Raw genomic sequence first — 26128 nt, 5'->3', positions numbered from 1 at the left:
GTATTTTTTTCCTCCTCTAATCTGAATTCTGTTCCCTAGAAATCCTGACTACTAATGTCATGAATGAACTATGATTTTCTTCCCATTTTGGGAAGATACACAATTGAGGCAGAGGGATGAAATAATATTGCCCCAAAGCACTCAGCTGGTTGGTCTAGACACAGAGACAGGACTCAAAGGCTTGGGAGTCTACAAGCCTGTATGCTGATCCTTTGAAGTGAGTTTCCCATGTCATCTTCCATGTGGGAAATGAACTGTCTCCTGTAAAAATGAGTGGTCATCACTGAGATGCACAAGGGGCAAGATGAACATTATCTGTTCAGCATGACAGGAAGGCATTCCTAATTAAGGACAGGTTGGACCATGTGGCCTCTGAAGTGCCTTCCCAGCAGTCCTTACACTTTTGTAAAGGGTTGGCACATATTTAGAGCTGGACTTGGCCGACTGAGCTGGTGACCATCATGGGAACCATCAGGGAGCAAACAGATGGAAAGGGAAGAAGCATTCACCCGGAGAAATCCTTACTTTTTCAACATGTTCTCTCTTCTCCTGGCCTTGGGAGAAATTGTAGGTTGTATTGTTTTGTCCCTGTCCAAGTGAGAGATTTCATGCCTGGAACTTGTGGGACATCCCCTTGAAGCTGCCATGTTTCCACACTGTCCAGCATGCCCTGTCATTTTACTGTTCCTGTGTTGGAGTACAGCCTCCCCACCAAGCTGAAAGATGTTCTCTAATTTCTAAACAAGCAGGGAGAGCAGCAGGACAGGAGAGCTGGGTTAATTATCATAGCAAATGTGGATGAGCCTCCAGGCCCAGAGAAAGCCATTGCCATAGAAATAATAGAATCAAAAGGAAAGTGATTCATCTGGGTTATAATCTCTTCCTTTGTCTAGACCTCAGAGGGGAGGGAAACTTCTTTTATCTTGACAATTTTTTGAGTAAATATGATTGTAGTGTGCATGTGTATATGTGTGTTCATGTTGGGGGCATGCATATATGAGCATGTATGTACGTGTTTGTGTACATGTGGAAGCCTAGAAGCTGTGTCTTCCTCTAGTTTGTGTCCCCTTAAATACCTACGACAGATTCTCTTGGTGAACCTGGAGCTCAATAATTTGACTAGTTTAGCTAGTTAGCTTGCTCTGGGGGATTCCCCTGTCTGCTCTTCCTGAGGACTAGGATTACAGCTAGGCTACCTTGCCTGTCCAGCATTTATGTTGGTTGCCGAGACCCAAATGCTGGTTCTCATGCTTGTATGGCAAGTGTTTTACTCTTGGAGACATCTCCCTATTCTCATTATGTAAGTTTCTATCTCATAGAAATAAAATTCAAAGCTTCATATTACAGAGAGTCATTAATCTATCCACCCGCCCTCCTAGTCATCTATCCACTCATCCATCTATCCACCCATCATTCCTTTTACTATTTTATCCATCCATCCGTCCGTCCGTCCATCCATCTATCCATCCATCCATCCATCCACACATGCACCATTCCATCTACCTTTCTATCTACCTACCCACCTATCCTTCTTGTTCTGTCTTGATAACATGGAGATGAATGGCGCATGTGATGAATGTGGTTTTTTCACATTGGGCTCACAGCCTAGTGAAGAGGCAATAAAGATGGGCTAAGAAGTAGGTTATGACAGACAACTTCAAGGTCACATATGAACATATGGCAGGGTGTTCTTTAGTCACACTTGAGTGACTGAAGAAAACCCCAAGGAAAAGGCTAATGCGCAGATTATTTCCAGAGGGATAATTCAGGATTTTCTAGCTCAGTTAGGAGTGCATGTGAACTGAGACAAAGTGTCATGAGGGAAATGGGGAAGAGGGTTAGGAGAGGAAGTCTGTGAGAAGGGAACTAAAGTACGGTGCTTGAGAAGCCAAACAGCTCCCAATGGTTTCCACTCACTTTCTCAAGCACCCACTTGAGGGTTCCAGTAAGCTGTATGGTTTCTTATACTATTCCTAAAAATAACTTACTAAGATATAATTATTACTTTGTATTACCCATTTAAAGTAAATGACTTTATTTACATAGTTATGTGGTCATTCTCAAAGAAAATGTCAGGTTCTATATCTCTCACCCCTATAAGGTAATAAGCAATCACTTTTCAAACATTAAAGTGATATTCAGATATAAAAAGTATAAATATCAATTACTGGCTAACAGTTTGAGACAATAGATAGCCAGAAATCCATATTTCCAGAACAGAAAGTGGCTTTCTATGTGTATCACAGTAATGAAGTCAACGAATATGTCTCTTGTTGTGTGTGTAAGGAAGATGGTGACAGAAAAAAAAGATTCTGAGAGATTCCTAAACAGGGGTTCACTTTGAACTCTAAAGTACTCTCATGGGGCTAAAAAGACAAAGAACAGCAAAGTAAAATACTTTGTAATGTACTCAGGAGGACCAGAATGAGATTATCTACTGATTAGCTTCGGTCATCACTCATGGGTCCAGAAAATCTCAGTGAGGAACCCTTTATGGCTGAGGAGCCATGGGCAAGTGGTATAGTGATGGAGAAACTGTACTTGTCCATAGAGCTTCACAGTGAAGGACACCCAAAGATCACTCCAATTACTCAAAATCGGTGGGAAATGAGTAGGGGTGGAGAAAGAACAATTGGCAGGTCTCTGCAAAGAAAAGCTACAGGTCTGTACGAGTGATGCATAAAATGGGTGGTATGTCTATGTCAAGAAAACAGAATAGTGCCAATTGTCATGGCCCATATTACAATATCTTCAAGATATTAAGGCACAGAATGCCTCTTAACAAACATCTAATCCACTCAACCACATTAACCTCTGGAGACTGAGACCGAGCACCACTGGAAAAGCCTTACCGTGATGATACACAGTAACTTCTGCTCTCTTTACACTTGTCTATTCTGTAGATTCATTTATTGCTAATAGGCCTGCCTTGCATATTTTCTTTAACCTTAACTGAAAAATTAGTTTTCTGCCTCCACAGACTATGGCCTGTTTCAGAAGCGGACTTCCTGGGCTAGGAGGCTGTGCTGCAGGAGGAACTAAGTCCTGGCTCAGGAGTCTGGATGACCTTCATTTGAGTACTGGGGTTAGAGCTTGAGCAAAGGACTATTTTTGTCAACTGTACTTTCTAGGTCTATGATGGGCAATGTGATTTAATTTAGCCTATGTGTCATAAGGGCTCAATGTGACAAGAGATTACTTTTTACACATTTGCTAGTGCTTTGCTTCGGTATTTTCTCTCATTTTGGTCATTCTTTCCATTAAAGATCTAACCATGTTTTTCCAGAAAGTATTTCCTCCTCCTCAAAAAACGCAGCCAATAAAGGGAAAGTAATGTACTGAAAACACGGTAGAAAAGAGTAAGGTTTCTCCTAAACCAGAATAAAAAATCTAAACTGCATTGGGAGATTGGAGTGACAGTTCTTGGATGATATTCCACAGAAGAAAGTAAGACAGAATTGGATGGAATGAAATATATATCACACACATGGGAGAAAAATCCTAGATGGACCAGGTACTACCCAAGACTGGCTAAGCAGAAGTGGGGAGTAAAGCCTCAGAATTGTTTTAAGGACTCATCTTTCTTCTCCAGTGATGCAAAAACAGAACTACCACAGAGACTGGCGTGTAGAGAGCACAAGTTCTCTTTGGACATGAAGGAACCTTGAAGCAAACAGCTACTGTTTGACCAGTGACTGCTAGGGATAGGAAAGTACAATGGACACCTTGCTGGACATCAGTCTGGGAAGAAGACATCAAGGACTTCTAGCTTCTCTCTACGCAGGGGAAAGCATATGGGTAACCCAATGAGAAGGTCAAATTTTGCTACTCTAATGGACTGAGCCTTAGAATTAGATATTAGGTTTACAGAAAGATAAGTGTTATACATAATGTATATTTGAGTTGTATTAAGTATACTTAATCACACACACACACACACACACACACACACACACACAAATGCACCTGAAAGCACGCATGTTATATCATGAGAGACTTCTATATGGAGTGAATCCTCAATATTTTATATGCCAGTAGTAAGCATCATAATTGTTATGTTAGAAAAAAAAACTTGTGGTTAGACTGATTTATCATTAATTTTTATAAATAAAGTTTTATTAGAACACAGCTTTTCATTTGTTTTAATAATGGTTTGTGGCTGCTTTGGACCAATATAAATAGAGAAATAGAAGAGTTTCAACAAAGCTAGTATGATCCTCCAAGTAAAAATTACTTGCTCTCTTTCCATTTAAAGGAAACAATTGCCCTCTTTCCATTTAAAGGAAACAATTGCCAATTTCTTTTTTAAAACCAGGGTTGTCATAGGATAACACACATATTTTATGAGAGAGACAGGTAGAGACACAGAGGCAGTGAGATTTTGAGAGACAGTGATACAGAGAGAGTGAGATTTTTGAGAAACTGACCCATGTAGTTACAGTATAATACAGTAGAAACTCCATAGGATAGGGTAGTAGGCTGGGAAGAGTTGGCATTCAAATCTAAAGCAAAATGCTAATAGAAACCCTATTTGGATTGGGTAAGATCCATCATATTTGAGCCACTCTGCTTGATGCTAGGTCTACTGTATTAAACATTAGTCTCATTTGAACACTGCTGTCATTGAGACATCTGAATAACATTTGACCAAATATCTGGGCATAGTGGTTCAACACATAAACCATATAACCCAACATAAAGCCAAGTTTACAAATAAAATTAACACCTCTGCCACTGTCCCCCAAAGTCAAGAAGAGGTCAGAGTACCCTCTTTGTTCCCCTAAAATTTTGACTTCATTTGTTTTGATTGGTTTCCAGTCAATCAGAAAGCAGATACAGAAACCCTGTGGAAGATTTCATTAGTGTTCTTCAAGCAAATGCATATGATGTGAGGTTCATGTTTCCTCTTAGAACATGAGATAAAGGTAAATATTTCACATTTCACTTCCTGCTCATTTTGGTGTCACACCAGCACGGAAAGGCCAAATCCAAGTGGATTTTTATTTAAATCAGCTGGCATAAAACATGACATATTCCTTTCTTCTCTGTGGGAAAACCAGACGGGCCTAATTAATAAAATGTATCATATCAGTCTTCAATTATGTCTCAGTGGGGAGGAAGAATAAAGCAGTCTGGAAGTCTTTAGGCCTCGGAGAATGATGTTTTAATTAAATAAACACGTCTCTATTTTTGTGCTTAGAAAATAGCTTTCAAAACAAAATATTACAGTTTCAAGGAAAGGGAATAAACTGAAACCGTTGTTGACATAATACAAGCTTTCCCTTGACTCTGTAAGGTGGGCATGGCAGGTTCTGCCCTTTTTCCTTCTCAAGGGCAGAGCAAAGACTAAATTCCATTCGGGAGAGAATTTTGAGAACCATAGTGGACTTTGCAAACAGAAGACAACATAGCAAAGAGCCAGAATAATCAAGTTGGCTGTAGTCCAGATTTTATTGTAAATACTCAAGGTGTTTAAAAGAGCCCTCGGTGGTAGGCTGAATTATAATCTGAAACAAAGACAGGAGATGTAACTAAACAGAACACAGGACTCCAACACGCTTACCTCCACTCTCAAATCTAGAGTCAGCGTTTCCTTTGAAAATTACAGTGACCTGGGTGAAGAGGTGAACCCTGCAGTTTAGACTCCCAAGCTCCCACAGCTGGAAGACTTTAATTAGACAACATATTGCATCCTTAGCCATTTGGGATGCAATATTTTAGTAGGCAATCATAGCACCTCGAAGACCTTAGAGTTCATAAAGTTCTCCTGCAATTGGCAAATCTCTCTAGCTATCACGGAGGGAATGTGAGGGTAAAATGCTTCAGCAGTCATTGCACTCCGACTTTGTAAAGTGATAAATGGCAGGCGATCCTCACCTTCAGGGTCTGGGAGGCCTCAAGAACTCTTAGAGCCTGGGGTAAGTTATAGACCACCTGCCTCTTCTATAGGCCGAAGCTCCAGATTATAATTCAGATTTTAAAACCACAAGTAAAACCTCCCGTTAAAACAAAATATGGGTAGGGAATTAACATAAGAAACAAAATAAGCCACAGTTCATATACTAAGGTAAACATCTACGCATATCGGTTGCAAATTCTGGTAATCTACCTTTCTGATTTAACTTACAGAGCAACAAGAATAGAAGGGGGTCGTGGCAATGAGAAGTCAGCCATTTCCTCTCTGTTGTTGCACTGCACTGAGCAGATGTTCTGACGTTACTAACGTTCTATTTATCACCTAAGCTGTGTAGCTGTCCCTTAAATTGCCAAAGTTAAGATAATGTTTATCTCTTGTGTATATTCCTGACATGTTTCAAGTTGGAAACCCAACTCTTGTGGGAGACCATGAAGAAGTGTTAGAAGTCAGATCTCACAATGGGAAGAGCACTTCACTTCCTCCTACGCAGCAAGAACACGTAATGTCTTTGTCTCTTGTCCTTTTTTTTTCCCTCTCCTGATGGGAGTTAAAATCACTTATGAGATAAACCTGTGAGGAAAAAATACAGGGAAGTTCAACTTCCCTGGTGGAAAGATCCATTCTTAGTATCTGTGCCACGCCTTTATGGACTGGGTTCCAGATTTACTAAAAAGGAAAAAGAGAGGTGAGCATCTGCACTCATCTCTCTCTGCTTCCTGACTGCCCATGCAGTGATTCCCATTCTTGTTATTCTGACGTGCTAGATGGTACCTTTCAACTGTGCGTCAAAGTAACCTTTAAATTGTTCTTTTGTTTTTAGGCATTTTGTTACGGCAAAGTAACTAATATAGGATATTGGTACCAGAAGTGGGGTTTTTCCTGTGACAAACCTAACCACATGGTCCCTATGTCCATGAGACTGTTCTATAGCAGGAATGTGGAAGAGTTTGGAGTTGTAATCTAGACAAGCCACAGAATGCTGCAATCAGAAGTTAATGAGCCATTCCCACGAGATTTTGGAAGATAAGAACAATATAAGAAATGAGAACAGTTTCCTTTCCTCTTTTCTATGTTTTATCTTGTCCTTTCCTTCGCTTTTCTTTCTCTCCTTTATTTCTTCTTCCTTCTCTCCCCATCCCACTTCTACCTCTTCTTCTGTAGTGCTGAGAGCTGAACCTAGGACTTCACATAGACCACATAAGCACTCAACCGCAGACCTCTTATCAGCCCAGCATTTCTTTGTCTATGTTATATACTAACAATTTCCTCTTGCTTATCTAACATAGATCATAGTATATGTCTATTTTTATGTATTTTGTTTATCTATTTGAACAATGGAAACAGCGGAAATCTTTGATCATGTACATTCATTTTATACTTTCATTTTAGTTTACCGAATCTAACACATATAGATACTCAGGTACATATAGATACTCAGGTACATATAGATACTCAGGTACATGCTAATTTTGTGGCTGAGATCCACAGGATACCAGTCCAAGGATTGATGGAAACTTTGAACCTTTGGCTAAGGTTGACCTGAAATCTGTTTTTTTCCTAAATATACAAGCTAAGATTTCATTTTACATTTTAAATGATAAAGGTTAAATTGAAATAAGACAGCATTTTTGACATATAAAACTTGTGAACTCCATTGTCCAATAGACATATTGTTACATGGCCACAATCATCTCTTTGGGTATTTTCTATAGTTATATTTGAGGTATGAGAGCAGAGCATAACAGTTGGGACAGACTGTGTGGCACAACGAGCCTACAGTTCTTGCTATTTAACTATTTACACAAAACACTTCCTGACTCCTATATTTGAGATCAACTCTCTACAACAGAAATGCCTGGCACCTGTAGACACATAATATGCCAAGAAGACTTAATAGCCAAAATTATTATTTACTCCATTTTGACTAGCTAAAATTTCAACAGCTACATGTATGTGATGGATATTGTGGTTCTAGTCAGTCTTACAGGCACTCTGGATCCTCTCTTGATTTTCAGAGTCTGTAATATTTTAGAACCAGGTGCAGCAACATGAGCCTACAGTCCCATCTAGTTGAGAGTCTAAAGTAGACCTAGTTGAATTCAAGTCCATCTTTATAATTTAGTGATATCATTTTTAATGCCAACAAGTAAACAAACACATCTTTTAAAATATTTTCCCATTGACATCTCTTGTACATCAAACCAGTAATTACTTTCATTTTACTGTGTTTTCAAAATTTCCCCACCAGCCCCTACTTACTGTAGTTTCTTCTTCCCTTAAAAGTAGAAACTTTTTAATGAGTTGCTCATGACTTCTCTATGTAATTTTCTCCTAATAACTGTTATTCTCATGCCAGTAACTGACACATCTAAGCCCACAGTCTTCAAAAATGGAGTTCCTGAGCCAAGTGCCCTAAAGTCTAGTTTCTGGCTTTACATGCCTGCTTAACTTATCAGTGTATGAACCCAAACATACCTTTAGCCATTTTCCTTGTTGTCCACACCAAGTGATCTGTTTTTCCTGAACGTTCTAAAAAGAGTCCAGTTGTGATGCTTATATGCTTGGAGTCCTACTGCTGGTGTTAAAATAAAACACCATTGTTTTGTTTCAATCCAACTTTTAAATAGGAATAAACCTTAAGAGCATAGGCTTGCAGCACAATAGAGTCAACCCTGTTAGCACAGGTGTGGTTGAACCAGTCCCAAAATTGTGAGCATGGGAGAACTGTACCCATTACCTATCCATCTATTTTATGGTGGCATGGGTGGGGGAGAGCTGCCTGCCCCCACCACTCCCCTGGGTATCAATGTCTGGGGCAGGTAGTAGAGCTGACCCTGTAGATGGAGCGGCAGGGCTGTGCCCCGCCACCCAGCTAGCTTTACATCCGAAATAATTACATGGAAATTGTATTTTTTTAAACACTGCCTGGCCCATTAGTTTTAGCCTCTTATTGGTTAATTTTCAAATCTTCCTTTAACCCATATTTAGTAATCTGTGTAGCACCACGAGGTGGTCGCTTACCAGGAGAGATCTTAACCTGCATCTGTCTTGGAGAGGAGAAGCATGGCGACTGCATATGGCGACTGACTGAAGTGTCTGCCTCACTCCCAGCATCCTGTTCTGTCTATTCCACCCACCTATGTTCTGACCTATTGGGCCAAGCAGTTTCTTTATTAATTAACCAATGAAAGCCCTCCATTATGACCCTGTAGTCATAAGAGCAGGAGAACTGTCCCAGGCCCTCACCAGCTGCAACACTTCGGAGAATTGGCCCTGAACCACATCATGGCAGCACAGTAGAGCCAATCCTGTTAGCAGAGATGTGGGTGAGCCAGCATTGAAGTTGTGAGCATGGGAGAGATGTCTCCATTTCATATCTGTATTGTGGTGGCATGGGCAGGGAAATGGAGGTGTGACCCTTGCCCATCAATGCTTGAGGCAGGTGGGAGAGTTGGCCCTGTGGTCATAAGTGTGGGAGGTCCATTCCTGACCCCCACCAGCTAGAACACTCGCAAGAGCAGGTCCCTCACCTCGCCAGGGCACCACAATAGAGTCAATTCTGCTAACGCAGGTATCAATGAGCCAGTCTGGAAGTTATAAGCATGGGAGAGTAGTCCCCATTTCACATCTGGTGGACCAACCCTACAGCTGCCCAGGCCCATACCTAAGGATAGGATTTGGCCTACCTTATCATCCACACCATCTGTGATCTGCTGGAGCAATGAAGGAACCTAACCTGCACACCTGGAGGTGCAGGATCTCCACAACACAGGGTAACAACAGGATATCCAGGAGAAGCCCTAGTGAGGACCCAGCATTGATATGGTAGTAGAAACCAGAGGACTTGCACCAAACCAATGAATCTTTGCAATGAACATTTGCAAGTAAAGATAAATGGACAAAGGGGTTCACAGCGTGACTCACGGTGTCACACTGCAGCTTCTATGATGAGAAATTTTTAAGTTTTTCTCTTTTCTTTAATATTTTTTTCTTTTTTTTCTCTTAAATTTTGTTTTATTTTGGGGTTGTATAGGGGTGGAGGGTAAATGCAAAGGGATGGAAATAAATGAGATCAAGATACATGCTGTAAATGACACATAGAATAAACAAACAAACACACATATAAAAACACTTTTTAAAAGACTCAAACCTGCCTGGGTTTGAATCTGAGTTCTACCTTGTGCTAGCTCCATGACCACAGGCAAGTCACTCAGTGTCCCTGTTCCTCTGCTGCCTTGTCTGTAGACAAGTGTTCCTGCATGTCTGCCTCTTAAGTAGGTGTACTGAGACTTAAATAAATTAACAGTTATAAAGTAATTAAGACAGTAACTTCTAAATGTGTTTAAAAATGTCATATATTTTAAACATTAAAAGTCGTACTGTGGAAAGGATACAGATGGTTCATACAACGAGAGGAAGAATATTTTGGTAATATTTTAATATTTTATGAAAATATTGCAACTACTATAAGACATGAGCTAAATTCTGCATATAATATGCTTTTCTGGGTTTCCATAAATAACAGCTACTCTTCGAAACCTTCTGGTAGACGGTTCTAGATATCCAGAAGCTGATATATTTCTTGTCTGAAATTAGCATAATTTCCCCAGCATCCTTCCTGATTTTGCTTCTCTCCTCAGAATTGTTCCTATAATAGATAGTATCTGTTCTGCAAGCGGTCTTTATACCCTCTGTCAGCTGTGAGCAGAGGAGGAAATCCCAACCATCAGTCTTGATGGTCATCTTGTTGGTTTACAAGTGCAATTTCAACTCCGCTCTTGACTCTGTCATCCAAGGATAACACCTCAAGATTCCCTTTCTTTTGGACATCCAAATCTCATCACCCCCAAACACCATTTTCCCATGAATCTCTTCCTCCCTACAATCCATTGCTTCTTTTGAGATTTCTGACTATGACTTCAGTCTACCGTTGTCTTGCCGTCTCTATTGTCTCCATAGGTATAGAAATTGAAAACTTGAGTCTCTGTGAATTCCTTACATCATATCAGATGTCAATCAGTGCTGTTACTTTGTACCAAAGAAGGAAGAAAAGTGCTATCAACAGGAAATTCTTGTTACACATTTTTATATTTGAATAATTTCAGATTTAGATAGAAGTTATACAAGTAGAAATTTTGAATACTATGCACCCAGATTCTACTAAAATCAATGTTCTACATTACCAAATGTGTATATGCAAGACTGAGAAATCAACACGGCTCTGATACCACGATCTATTTGTGACATTTGGATGCTGCTACTTCCCATTGTCTTTTTCTTTTGTTATCAGCATTTATTAGTTCCCCAGAGCATGCCTGTGTCCTTCACTCACTCAGTGTCTGGTCTGAGACTGTACCCTCCAGGATGGCACACCACCCACAGGGACTTGTTTGGATGTCTCAATGGGCACATGCTATGGCTAGCTTATGAGAAAGCAGGACATGGAAATACCTAGGCTTGAGCTGGTTTCAGTGATAGTGTACTTGTCACTTTAGAGAAATCATCTCGGCTGCAAGCCTTCTGGATGTGAGTGACCCTGAAGGGTTTCTGCTTCCCAGCATCCATTTTCCTTTTGTTGTAGATGTCCTTTGAGAACTTGGTCTTTACTGAATACAGCCCAGTAGAGCCGTGATCTGCACCTGATCTCTGAACCCAGGCTGGGGCAGTGTGCTGGGCCCCATCTCAGAGGTGATGAGCAGAACAAGGAGGTGAGAACCAGGTAATCCTTGCCAGACTTGCCTGACTTCCAGAATCGTGGCCTACCGCCTGCCGAATCCCATAACTTCTTCCCACCTTCAGCTTCATTTCCTCACCTCCTGTTGATTCTTGTGCTTTTCTGACATCCTTCTGAAAACCTAACTTGCAGGCAATCAAGCCAGAATTTCTGTGGCTTCTTACCAAAGAACCCTAAGTCAAGAGTGCGGGAGGAGTCAGTGCTGTGCAGATTAGGCGAGTTAGCACCTATGACAGTCCGCAATAAAGAGCAATTGCTAGGAATGGCCTAGTTGATACATCCATTGAAATAAAATCAATTTTCTTTCTCTTTCATCAAACAAATACTTAAAGCAAACATTTATAGGTGTCAGCTACTGTACTGAAGTAGCAGATGTTTCACCGTGATCACGGAGGCAGTTCAATGCTGCAGTGGTCAGGGTTTCTTCCTCAGACAGTGATGAGTGTATTTGCTGGGGACACAGGAGAGAGCTGGCGGGGGTTGGCAGACATCCCACCAGGCGTCCTGGGGGTATTTCAGTGTCTTTCTTCTGCTCACTGGTGCAGCTGACAAGCACACTGGGGAATCAAGCCTGTATTGCGAGATGGCTATCTCCCTTCCTCTCTCCCCGAGCCAGCAACCTGCGCAATCAGCTTGGGATGAGCACGGCTGACAGTCCCTGGCACTATGTGAATGGCATGTTTCTCTTGTGCCGCCCACTAGTTGTAGGTTTGTATCAGCACAGCTTGTCAGCATGTAGCGATTTATGACACTTGCTGATGCTGAGGGAGAGGAGGGTCAGGGTTTGAAAGGGCGATGCATTTTCCCGGCTGAGGCTGCCTATTTTGCCAGGCAGCGCTATCTGCTGTCTGCTTTAATGTGTGGCTCTGATAACGGTGACATTCTGGGCCCATTCAAAGTTGTGGAAAGAGTTTCAGATAGCTATTCTGTTCAGTGACATAATGCCGGCACAGGTTGAGGCTTCTGCCTCTAATAAATAGCTTGCCCGCTTTTACCTTCTTGTTCTGTTCCATCGGCCTTTTACTGCACAGCTTTGGGAGAGGATAAGGAACGAGCAGGGAGGGACAAGGTGGAAACAAGAAAGAGTGTTCCACTAAAATGCTTCTCTCATTGCTGTATGAGCAAATACCTGGCAGGAAAGCAGCATAGGTCAGTTGAGGGTATAGCACATCATGGCAAGGGACACCTCGTGGACCAGAGTAGGATACAGTTGGTCACACTGAATTGTGAGTGATACAGCAGAGATTGAACAGGAATGAGGCTGCTTTCCAGAACCTCAAGATCACCCCCCTGCCACCTCCCCCCGTGTTTCATGCCCACTACCAGTGATGCTCCAGCTAGCTCCTTAGGGTTCCACAACCTTCCCAAATCACGCCACCTGCTGGAGATCAAGTGTTCAAACCAAACGCACAGGGAGTCAATGCCGGGACATTTAGCATTCAACCAGAACAGATGTGATTTGAATTCTGCAGGTTTCCGATGGTCTGAAACCCAGTCTTGGAGCTTTTCAGTCTTTTTGAAACACCCCACCCCCAGTCTGTTTACATTCTAACTCCTGCCATTGCATCAAGATGAGGGGGTCCTGTCAAGTTCTACGATGTCATGACTTCTTATCCTGGAGCTTTGTCTTTGTTCGCAGCCCCTAGCTTTCATGCTCTCTGTTTAGTATCCATCTTCTACCTTTGTCCCAGTGGCCTCCATGCGTCCGTCACTCATGCGTCTGCCAGTTCTCTGGAGAGTGCCTCATTGTCTGGTGAACTACTGATTGCTAGCGGGGTTCCGAGAGAGACAGTCACTCTGAAAAGAACTACTTGGAGTGTGAGGTACCTCTGAAATGTGGGTCCACCCCCAGAGGAAACCAGACATGCTTATAAGTCACAGGTATGGTTACAAAACCCTGACCGCAGCGGATGATGAAAGAAGTAACGTGTGAAGAAATGACCCTGCGATGTCCCCAAGATTAAATTTCGGTGTGGCTCTGGCTTGGCTTGAGAATTCCTGAAAGCAAAAGTTCATCGAGAGGTTCTGGCAGAGTGGTTGGCCACGAGTGATTCTAAGGAATTCTTCAAACTGGCTACCTCGGAGCACCTTGCTTGAATCGCGTGATGGACTTCACAGCACACTTAATAACCAGCCATGGCTTTGTCCCTTGGATATATGCAAGGCCGTCAGGCACTGAGTAGGCTTCATACCAAATACCATGGCTGCTGTGTGTTCAGCAGGGATGCTGTTCAAGGATGAAAACAGCTGGGGACCCATGGTGTGCAAGATATGAGCCCGTTTGGAGAGATAATTCATCAGGGCTATTCTGCCAAAGGAGGCAGGTTCTGCTAATTGCACTGACAACCTTGCCGTCTATCCAGGGTTAGAAGGCAAAGAAAGAAAAGGTAAAATAACAGCACTTTCCAGACCGCCACATAGCTGGAATTCTCTGGGTTCACAGAGAGGAGGTGACTGTGAAGAAGAGCACAGCCAGGATGGCTCTGAATTGAGACTAACTTGCATTCAAATGGCGATAACCCAATATTATCTTTGGTTAGTAAATCTCTCAGCCTATTCTGGTATTTTGTTTCCTTATTTAAACATGGTCACTGTCTCAAAATTGTTATGATGGAAGACATAGGAAGTGCCTCACAGACTGCTCAGTTAATAGTACCCACCATTCCTAGCAATTAACGGAAGAGGAAAACTTCCTAAAGTGTTTTTCACCCACTTAGAAGAAAGAATGTGTAAGTCAAGCCTTGTGGCAGGAAGGAACATCAGCCCAGCTTGACTTCGCTTCAGTAAACATTTGTTAAGTAGCTACTGTGGATGCTGCTTCCTGCCAAGATACTAAAGTAAATGGCACCATCCCTGTTGCCTCCCTAACTGTACCATAAACTTCTTGACAAGGCAGGCATGCATGAGGGAACTTTGGGAAGGCTTCCAAGGCAGCAGAAATGCAAGCCAGAGGCTCTGTGGAGACCGAAATACCCAAATGCTTAGGAAATGTAAAACAAAGCAGAAAGATAATTCACCAGGGATGTGGATGGCCCCTTTCACATCCCTGAAGCCCTGTGCTGTACGAGCCACCAAATATTTGGGAATCTGCTAAAGTATTCAATAAGGCAATGTGCCTATCTCTTTCCCTGCAGAAAAGAAGTGAAAAGTACTAAGAAATAAAGCAATGACGCTGGCAACCTTCCCTCTTTGTTTCTTCTCCACTACCTCTACTTGAGCACGAGTCTAATTTGTTGGGCCAGCAGCTACCCTCGGCTGAGCAGCCCATTTGAGTTAGGTTCCTGCCATTCTTTCTTTGGAATTCTGAAGTAGCTGACTCCATGCCACAAGACATTGCCTCTCGGCATCTGCCCCTAGCCTTGCCTTTAATGGCTTTTGCTCCCAGGGTTAGATGATACCAACTCCTCTGAGAAGCATTCTTTATCCTCCAGCTCTTGCGTCTTACTCCTTTGTCAGCTACTCTATGCATCCCCTGTCATGTTCTGTGGCTTCCCTCTCTCTCCTCTGAGATGGATCTGTGGCAGGCTGATTCCTCTCCTTTGTACATGGGTTTGGTCACTTCCAAGGTACTTCCACTCTTTGGGATATCTGGAGCTTCAGATAAAATCAAAAACAATGAAACAATCCAGCGTTAAGTCCCAGCAGTCTTTTGATGGTTTGTGATAACTGTCAACCCGAGGGAATCTAGAATCACTGGGGAAGGGGTCTAGGAATCGCCTGATCTTGGAAATTGAGAAGGGAAGACCTAGCAGCTGTGGTGGTGCCATTCCTCGCTGGGACCCTGGACAGTAAAGTGGAGAAAGGGACCTAAGTGGCAGCATGCACCCATTGCTCTGTTTTCTAACTCTGGATACCATGTAACCAGTTGTTTTGCGCTCCTATTACCTGGACTTTCTTGCCATGGTGGACCGTAATCTTCACCTATAGGCCAGACAGACCCTTTCTACCTGAAGTTGCTGTTGTCTGAGTATTTTATTGCACTGAACTGATCTTAAACTCGCCAGTGCTTCCTGAAACCAGAGTAACTATTTTATATTTCTTATGCTAGTTGTCTCTAAGTACTGGCACTCGGAGGCAGTTAGCAAACTGCCCAGATGCCCATGTATAAATCTACAATGATTCATTTTTTTTAAAAAAAAAATAGACAACTGGGCGTACAGGGGGTTATGCTATTTGCTTGAGGTCAAAAAACTAGTAAATGCCAAAGTCAGGGACTTAACTCAGGTCTACATGGGTCCAAAATTGAAGCTACTCTATAAATATTGGCTTTGTTGTTGTTCTTAGTAGAGAGGTGTGTGTGTGTGGTGTGTGCATGTGTGTGAATGTGTGAAGATATTTAGACCTGTGTCACACATAATAAATTATAAGAACTTCTATAACCCAGAAAAACATTTTTTCTTCAAGATAACCCACCTTTTTTCAAGGTTCACTGCACCAGCTGCCTCTGATTTACTGTGCTTTATTTACTCGCATTCAACAAATAAGTGCTCTGTGTCAGGCACTGTGTTAAATGGTGGGGATGAATGGGAGGTGAAATTACCTGGCAGCAACATGCTTTGGGCTGAACAAGGAGAGTCCTACGAATAAGAAGGGTTTAAAGTAAATGTGTAATGAAAACAGAGGCAGCTGTGCTAGAAAAGAGATGTGGGGGCCTCCGGAACAAGGTTACAAAGTGTGGTCTGAAACACAGATGTCTGCGCTGGCTATGGATTTTAGCTAGACAAAGCACAGTGGGAGAGGAATCAATAAAGTAACAAGACAATCCATGTCTATCTCAAGACCTTATACAGCTGATTAAGTTAACGAAACCTTACAGAGTGAAAAATCCATACTGAGATCTTTCCTATAGTGTGGTGTGACTCAGTTGGTAGGCATGGGTGTTTCTCTATGTACTGCATGTCTGCTCCTTTAAGCTTTGGGCTTTACTATCTCACTCACTCACCCATATACCTGGACTCCCTCCCGTTATACGGAAACATTTGTGGAATTAAGACTTTCTAGTTTACATTCCAGCACAAGTTTTGGTGAGTTATGTCCTTTGCTTTCTTGGGGATTCTCAATTAAACTTCCCTTGATGGTGTGTGGTGGGAGAAAGATGTACAGGGAGGGGCCGCACGGCATCAGCTCGGCAGAGTGTCTGTTTATCCACCCAGTGGCTTTCTGTGTTAATGCTTTGGAGACTCCTGGTGCTGATGCTGCTCCCAAAGTCATCATTAAGCACTCTCAAGTATAAAGCTAAATTTCGCCCCCCCAATCCTTGACCTCTAATGCTTCAAAGCCCTGGAAGACTCAGCCCCTGCTGATGAAATGATGTCCTCTGTCTCTCCTCACAGTGGGACCTGCTGCTTTCTTCCTACATTTCCAATTAGTTTCTGCCTAGTACTTGAGCGTCCCTTACCCAGACTACATGCATTTCCTTTATCTGGCTCACCGGGTTACATTCTAAAGCCGGCTAACACATGGCCCAAAGACACTGCCTTCTTGGCAGAGGCTACAAAGAGTTTTGCATTTAAGGCTTGATTTGGGAGAATTAGGGAGAAAGCAAGCCAGCATCTAAAAATAATAACCATTTCAGTGTAAATTCTTGTCCCCTCCACCCAAAGAATTCTATGAGTGCTACTTGTGTGTCTCTTAACATGTACTTTATGTGATGTCATCGAACATTTTACGAGATGACTCCAGTCGTTTCTCTGGATAGTCAGTTCATATGCCAAAGACAGCTGCATTCAAGAGATTTCTGGAGCAGTCACAGACCCCGAGCCCGGACTGAGGAATCGCAGGGTCACCCGCTGCTGCCTGGCCCAGAAGAAAGCGTCCCACGTGATGTTTTGACTGCTTCTACCCGAGCTGTTATTGCACTGGGTTGTCTTGAGAGGACGCCAGGAAGGGTCCTGTGAAGAAGCCAAGCAGCTGTTCGCAGCTCTGACATTCTCGCCTTGCCAACCAGTCAGGAGGCCCTAGTCCCTCCCATTCACCCTAAGAACCCGGGTGGCCTAGCTTTAGTGGCTGTGCCCTGCAGAAGTTCTCAGGAAACCATTGTGTGACCCTGCTTGAGAAACAGCCAGGCAACCATTGTATTCCCATGGACTGATAAATAGCCACGTGATCCTGTCCAGGGATTCTAGATCTCATACAACACATTCTGAGAGACATGACCCACAAAGGCTCATGGAAGCAGATGAACAGCCTGTCCAACAACGTACAAGAACAGAACAAGGCTTTCCTGAATAACTGAACTACCAAAGTCTTCAGAAAGCAATCAGGAGACTCTCTCCAGTGCCTGCCTCTTCTCCCCAAAACAAACCAAAGCAAAGCAAACCAAACCAAACCAAACCAAACCAAAATAGCCAGTAGAGTAAGTAAGAAACTAATTCGTTTCATTGCTACTTCATAACTGTAGTTTTTCTACTGTTATGAATCATAATGTAAATATTTTTGGAGATAGAGGTTTGCCAAAGGGGTCACGGCCCATGGGTTGAGAATCATTGCTTTAACCCTTTTTCATGTAACACAGGTTTCATTAGACCCAGAGGCCAGTAACACACATTTAGCTAGAGTAAACCCTCTCACTATGGTACTCTCTCATTAAAGAAAAGCCTGCTGGGAGGATATTTTCACCTGGTGAGAGACCTTTTTCAATCAGCCTCATTTGATGCAATCTAGTTTTAGATGGACAGTGTAGGACGCACTACTGTTTACTAGTAAAGAAATGTCAAATTGAAAATAAATCAAGAACACAGATAATAATGCAACATTTGAAAGTCTGTTTAGTGATGAACATAGTAGAAATATTTCTATCTTACAATTATGCTGGTTACCTACATACTCTTAGAGGTTATAAAAACCTGTTTGACGTTAAAATTGTTATTATCCAAATACTGTACCATTTATTATCTGTGATCCAAATGTCCTGGAAACACATTTTTATCAGGCATGCATTTTCATGTCTCCCTGTGGTACCAAGATCTGCTTCTTCTCCCAAGATATTTCTACCCTCTCCTTGGTGGTGGATTCTTGAACATTCCTAAAGATAGCACACTTTTCCCCACTGTGCTCTCCTTTTGTATGTAGGCCCATTGTAAAACTGACTTTTAGACTTAATAGTTGATGGGTTCTTGAGGTGGTACCATGGGTGGAGAACTTTTGCATCCCTAATATGTCACCACACGTCAGATATGTGTGCTCTTGACATACAGGACTCTATACAGTTACAATCCTTTGACTATCAAAGAATCCATTTTAATCTGAACTTTCTTACTTAGCAGTATTAGCATCTTTTTTTTTCAAATAGAAAGAAAAGTTCCCAGAGGACAAGTGCCTGGTAATCAGTGATAGAGGAAGATCCTATAGCTCTAGGGTCTAAGAGTAACACAATAACTCTGGAATGGTATATGATCAAGTTCAAAGTACAGATTAAATGGGATAAAAAAGTGCAATGCTAGCTAGTTGGTCACCAGTTGGAAATCAGAAGGCCGTGTGTTTTTAGTGCTTATTGCTCAATTTAGCTATGTCCTGAGAAGTGACCCCAAATCTTTGTACCCAGATTTCCCCATTTATCACACAACGGAAGTAGACTTGATAATATCCAAGGCTCCTATAAATTCTCATCTTTGAGTGGTTGCTCTGTACTTCCCACAGGATGCTAACAAGCCCTCACAAGGGAGTAAGATGATTGACACAAACTGTGTATGTGCATTGGCAATTCATACTCTACCTCATAAATATAAGCAATATCACATTAATTAAAAAGTAAAAGAAAGAAAGAGGAACATGTATGCTACCGTACTCAACAATTCTTATTAAAGACATACATATTCAAAGAAAATTCATGGAAACAGTCTGAATAAGTGTCCCTGGCTTTCTCTGTTTTGTTGGGAACAAACTTTTCTGTGCAGCTCCAGCTCCAGTAAGACCCTCAGGCATGCTTCTGTAGGAGCCTGAGGAACTCAGTTAACTCTATTGATCAGCACTGGACAGAATCAGAATGGGGGGAAGAGGTCAGAAGCACAAAGTGGAGAAGAAAAATGAATAATAAAGGAAGGACTAGAGGAGATGCTGCTCTAGATATGTATCCTGGGGACTTTTTTGGACTAGGAATATTTACTATTGAATTTTAGCTTGTTTTGCTTTCATAAAATTTTTAGTATAACCCTCCAACTTTTTCGGGGCAATGTACAAACAGATATTTTTTTTTTATTAGAATCCATTGGGAGTTGTGCTGAGTTCTAAATCCCTTCTGTGTGTTATTGGATAGATAACTACAGCAGAATGGGGCTCCTTCATAGCGGCGTATGTCAGCCCTTTCTCATAGGTGGCACACATGTCAATTATATGTAGTGGGTTTTTTGAATTATAGACATTTCACATTTGTATCTTTGCTATGTTTTTTCTGGTATGAGGCAGCAGAGAATATATTGTTTTTTAAGTAATCACCATGAAAGACAACTGCTATTGCTCATGGGGTTACCTTCCAGAACTTGACAGAAAGACCCTATTGCTGAAGACACCACATAGTTATATCATAGGACATGGATAAACCATGCTGACTCTGACCTGGAAGCTTCATTCCTGTCATCTAGCTTTCTTAGTGCTACATGCTACAAGAAAAACAGAATCAGTAACTGTCTTGCCCAGCTATGAAGCTTGTGAGCTTCATGGATCACTAACTTGCACAATAAGCTCAGATCTATAACAGTGGCATGACTGTCAATGGGATAAACAACTACTTATGATTGGATTTAAGGTCCAGTTCACAAGATATAACTTATGCCTAGTGTTGGGCCAAGAACACATGATTGGGTAGGTCACAGTTTCAGGGAAGAATGTCAGGAACTACTGTCTGCTTTGTATTAAATTGCCGTGAAATACTTGTCTTTACATGTATAGATTAGTGCATCTCTCAACCTTCATCAGAGAAGCTTTTTTTTTTTTACAGAAGATGACACTTACTAAAAAAATCTATAATTGATCAGTGATCAGAGAGTAAGAGACTGTGGTGAACTTGGCTTGACATGGGACAGTTCTAGCACATTTCTTCCCTTCCAAAGCTCAGTGACCCTGGAAAGAGGGGCAAAAGATTGTAAGAGCCAGAAGCCTTGAATGACTGCACATGACAGGGGATATATGAACTCACAGATTCGAGACACATAGGAACTCACAGCAGCTGTGACTCTAAGCACAAGACCCGCACAAGATCAAGACAGCCGGAATCCTAGGTCTGGCGTAAAAGGAGTTTGCAACGTCCTACCTTGAGCTGAGGAGCCATTGGCAGTTGCTGGCTAACGGGAGAGGCAAAATCAATTTTATTCAGGGATGTGACTTTGCAGAGGCTGTCTATGCTCTTGTAGGTGGTCTTACACCATGGACATCCAGGTAGCACTAAGTGAAATTTTTAATCACGTAGTTATTTTAGAGCACACAAATTTGGGAAGAAAGAGCAGTAAAAGTGAGATAGAAGGAATTGGAAGAGACGGAATGGGGTGAATTCTATCAAAACACATTATTTGTACCCATGAAATCTGCAAACAATTAAAACAATATTAAGATAATTTTTTTGAGAAACAAAAGTAAAATGACCTGAGAGAAGAAGTGCTTACTATAATTTAACAAAAGTGGCAAAAAAAATGTAGTGGGGCTACCAGCTTTAGACAGAGTACAGTGCTAGGACAAAATTCAAAGCCAAAAGTGATCATGAAAGCCGACACGGGTTCTTACAAAATACGTCATATTTCCCAGGATGGGACACAAGAATCAACCACTTTTGGGTAGAATAACTGAAGGACACAATAATCTTAACTGACACCTAAGAGACACCCTGATAGAGCAGAATTAGCCAAACCCATACCAATACTACTTTCTCCACCAGTCTTTCCAAGACTCCCTGTTATATGCACAGCCTCACTTGCACTTAAATCAAAACAAGAATAAAATTCTGATGTGCTCCCCGTGGTGTTGGTACCCTGCTGAATTATCCAGGGGTGTAATCAACTTCCTAACAAGGAACTTGTGAGGCTCTCAGGTATAGAATGTAGTTCAGTATGTTCCCCCTGCCCCCCAATTAAAATGTGAATAGTATGAACAGGGCAGACAGGCGGCTCCACTGCGCATCACTTTCTGCATCTGAATGACAGGCAATTCTCAACTGCTCACAGAAACTTCCCTCTCATTGCTAGGTTTACAAGCAATCACACCACTCGACACAAACTGTAATTTCCTCTTTGTTATCTTTGCTTCCTTCAGACAAACACAATTCACTGAAGATAAAAGAATGAACCATTACCTCGATGCAATGGCTGCCTGAGAGAGAGGACTGAGCCAAGATCAGAGATGAGAGCATATTAAGGAACACAGAGAGGATTACACTTCTAGATGAGGCGAGAACCCTGTGGTTGGCTGTTTACATTTTCATATCCTCACACACTTGTCTGAACCCTCTAAAGATTTTTATGAAGGAGTACGCAGACTAATAAGGTTAGCTGTGAACAACAATCTAATCCTCCCACTGATACTTAAACCTGACAACTGCTCTAATCCCTGCTTTTCATTCCTTCATCTGCTCTCTCTCTCTCACCCACCCACCCACCCACTCGCCCATCTTCCTACCTCTCCCCTCCCACCCACTTACTAACACGTTCTGAGTGTCTGCTCCTGGGCTCTGTACCACTTCACAGCTTACAAACCACAGTGTGCGTGTGGATGAGAGTTTGACACAGTTATCTGTCTTAGCCTCAGTTCCTGAATTTGGATGTACCAAGGAAACAACAAGCATGTTTTAGGCAATTCTAATGTCTGGCTCAAACTCCAGAAGATTCTAATTCATTCTTCTGGAATGGGGGGTTAGAAATCAAGAGTTGTTTCTAAATACCTCACATGGTTCCAATAAGAAACAAAGGTTCAGAATCAAGGGCTTAGGATTTATAACTAATTAAAGTGATGTTAATTTTCTTATGCTTTCTATTACACGTATGTAGGGATGCTGTCTGGGGTTCTCATTAGGAATAGTTAGTCTCTAGAAAACAGGACAGAAAGCTTCAAGTTCAGCTGTCTGCTCAGGGCCTCACTGAAGCTTTTTCATTATATAATTTTGACTTCTTTGTCCAAAACCAGGTATCCATGGGTGTGTGGATTTACATCTGGGTCTTTGATTTGATTCCATTGAGTTGCTTGTCTGTTTTTATGCCAATATAATGCTGTTTTTATTTCTATAGCTTTGTGGTAGAGTTTGAAATCAGGAATGATGATATCTCCAGAAGTTCTTTTATTGTACAGAATTGTTTTAGCTATTCTGTCTCCCCAACCCCATATGAAATTGTGCACTGTTCTTTCAAGATCTGTAAAGAATTGTGGTGGGATTTTTAATAAGGATCGCATTGAATCTGTAGACTGCTTTTGGTAAAATGGCCATTTTTACTATGTTAATCTGACCAATCCACGAGCATAGGAGATCTTTCCATTTTCTGATATGTTTTTCAATATCTTTCTTTAGAAAGGATTGTAGAAGTCAGAGGGGTCAAGGACACCACAGAAAAACTCATAGAATCAACTAACCTGGGCTCATAGGGGCTCACAGGGACTGAATCTACAACCAGGGAGCCTGCATGGAACTGACCTGGGCACTCTGCCTATATGTTACAGTTGTGTAGCTTGGTCCTCTTGTGGGACTCCTAATAGTGGGGACAGGGGCTGTCTCTGACTCTTTTACTGGCTTTTGAAACCCTACTCCTCATACTGGGTCACCTTGTCCAGTCTCAGTATGGCGGAAGGTGCTTAGTCTTACTACAATTTGATAGGACATGTTTTATTGATACTCATGGGAGACCTGCCCTCTTCTAAACAGAAATGGAGGAATGGATTGGTTGTGGGTGGGAACAGGGTGGGAATGGAAGGAGGGACTGGAAGGAGAGGAGGGAGAAACAAACAAGCAAATAAATTTAGTTATTTTTAAAAAGGAGACAAATATTAAACAAGGGATTAAAATTAATACTAATAATAGTTGCTATTAATAGCAATATTAGTAGAATTAGCATTATTAATTACTATTACATTATGCCACAGGTCCTGGTGACTAGTATTTCTCTCTTTTTGGTTAGTTCCGTCAAGCCTCCACAGGGTCAAGAGGACCAGGCTCAAAAGAAAGTTCTGTTTGTTTGTGTCTCCACACACTTTCTCCGTGGTGCTGGTGTGCTTCCTGTCACAGACAGTGAGCTTCAGTGAGGCCCTGAGCAGACAGCTGAACTTGAAGCTTTCGGTCCTGTTTTCTAGAGACTAACGATTCCTAATGAGAACCCCAGACAGCATCCCTACATACGTGTAATAGAAAGCATAAGAAAATTAACATCACACTGAGAGTTTCTTTTCTTGCTGAGAGCAGGCATGAGTTAGCAGAAAGAATAAATGTTGAAGTTGGACAAAGAAGATGTAATTCCTCTCTCCCTTTGTGGGCGGGGCAGAAAGTCCCTGTACCCATAGATCCCTAGGGAAACCAGGAATGTTAAACATGCAGGTACATTTTCAGGAAACACAGAACACCTGCTTCCCACCCAGAAGTCTGAGAGTGGATATTGTTAATGACCTGGTGACCTTTTTGCTATCTGTAGAGGTAGAAAAATGAAGTATTATCCCAGACTCTTCCCTCCTAGACCATTATCCTTAGCTCCCAGGTAAGAGAACCCATCCTTAGATGTCATGCGCACCTTCTAGCCTGCTGACCTCTATGTTATCTTGTTCAGAGACCACATTAGATCCTAGGCCCATGAACTTCAGAATCCATGTTCATCATCACTTGTACTTGGCAAAGGAGTTTCTATATAGTCACAACCCTAGGGGTTATTGTACACCTGGAATTGGAATGATTGTTTCCTGGAAACCTGGAATAGGAATGATTATTGCTTGGAAATGTTTTTTTCCAGATTGTGCTGTGTTTTAAATAAACTGGCATCAGATTCTCTAGAAGCTTTAATCAAGGTTGGCAAAGGCAATCTGAACCGAGTTTTTAGTCTCACCTCTTCTCAAACCATTTTGCTGCCCCCTCCCCCCATGACATCTGCAGAGACCCTCCCTCACTCCCTGAATCTCTCAATGGTTTTTCTCAAGTCCCCAGACCTCTACGAGCCTCTGGCCCTCTAACCTATAAACGAGGCACAACTCCATTGTCTCTCCTGGGATGTAGATTAAATGAGATAAGATACACACAGGAGTTAGGCTGGTATGAGGCAGAAGAATGTGCCTCAGAAATGCCACTCTGGCAGGTATTCAGTGCCTTTCATGCTAGAACAGAGAGTCCACAAGAGCAAAGACCATGCTTGTCTTGTTCATCAGTGTGTTCCTAGATCATGTCAGACACATGACAGAGATAGAACTTCTAGTGGAAACTATATACATCCACCTGGGATAGCTATATACATCCATTTATGTGGCTAGTCTGGCAAATCCAGTTAGAAAAGTCTCTGGCTAGAAAGCCTAGATTCTGGCAGCAAATGTCATTTCAAAGCTGGTCAAATGAGTTCCCTTGTAAAGTGTCACCCTGAGGCATTTTTCTCGTCCCCCTTCTCCTGCCTGTGTCCCCTTATCTCATCAAAATAGTCATGCAGGTCTTAGAGTGTTGAAGAACCAAAGAGAGAGCATTGCATTGCTTTCTCCATGGTTCCATGATGAAACCACTCAATCCTGGGTCAAGTGCTGTCTCGGGGAGACCATGGAACCAGGATTTTGACTGTGTGATATTCATTCCTTAGACTTCACTGGTAGCATGCATTCATGTGACATTAGCCTTCTTAAAATTATTGCTCTTATTTGCTTGAAATGGTTCTAGGAATGTCCAGATATCTGTTATCACCAAGCAATTAATTTGCCTACAAAAACCACAGTGGAAGAACATTATATCTTGCAGGCCTAGCAGTAATTTGTCTTCAAGGAATAAGAGTTTATAGGACCTAGTGGCACAAGTCTGCAATCCCAACTACCCAAGAGGCTGACACAGGGGGATTGTGAATCCCACAGGATAAACTAGCAAGATCTGGGCTCAAAGAATAGAAAGGAACAACCAGCTGCAGCCTATAGTTGTAAGATAAAATTCTGTCTAAGCCATATAAAAAGGTAGGTAACCATTGTGGCCATCAGGGGAAAGAAAACAACGTAATTCAGACAGGCTCAATATAATGGAAAGGTACAAACTTTATGGACACATGCAAAAATAAATGGGCATTCTCTAGGATAGCATGAAATATTCAATATGAAAAATTTCAAGTCTCATTAGAGTTTAATGTTTTCATTTCATGTCCCACTATGGTTAGGAGAGGGCTATTGATTGCTGGCAGTGGCTGGTGACAAAAATGAAACGTATGCCAAGAAGGCCTCTTCTTCCCGGGATTTTCTGACTCTTATTGTCCTCCGGGGAGGTGAATTTTGATCCCCACAGCCCGCCTGTGTATGGCTCCAGGTGTCAGAAAGGACGGTATTTGTCACTTTAATGCTGGCAG

The 26128-nt window shown here is 42.0% G+C and overlaps 1 protein-coding gene across 1 annotated transcript in view; it reads right to left on the bottom strand.

The window, feature by feature from the left end:
* Sgcd (sarcoglycan delta) overlaps window positions 1–26128 on the bottom strand; it is a 370481-nt gene that overhangs the window by 52407 nt on the left and 291946 nt on the right. The window lies entirely within an intron of this gene.

This window comes from Arvicola amphibius, chromosome 4 (genome assembly GCF_903992535.2).
Source record: "Arvicola amphibius chromosome 4, mArvAmp1.2, whole genome shotgun sequence".
NCBI lineage: Eukaryota > Metazoa > Chordata > Mammalia > Rodentia > Cricetidae > Arvicola > Arvicola amphibius.
The sequence above is the reverse complement of the archived record's forward strand: the minus strand, read 5'-3'. Positions and strand labels throughout refer to the sequence as shown.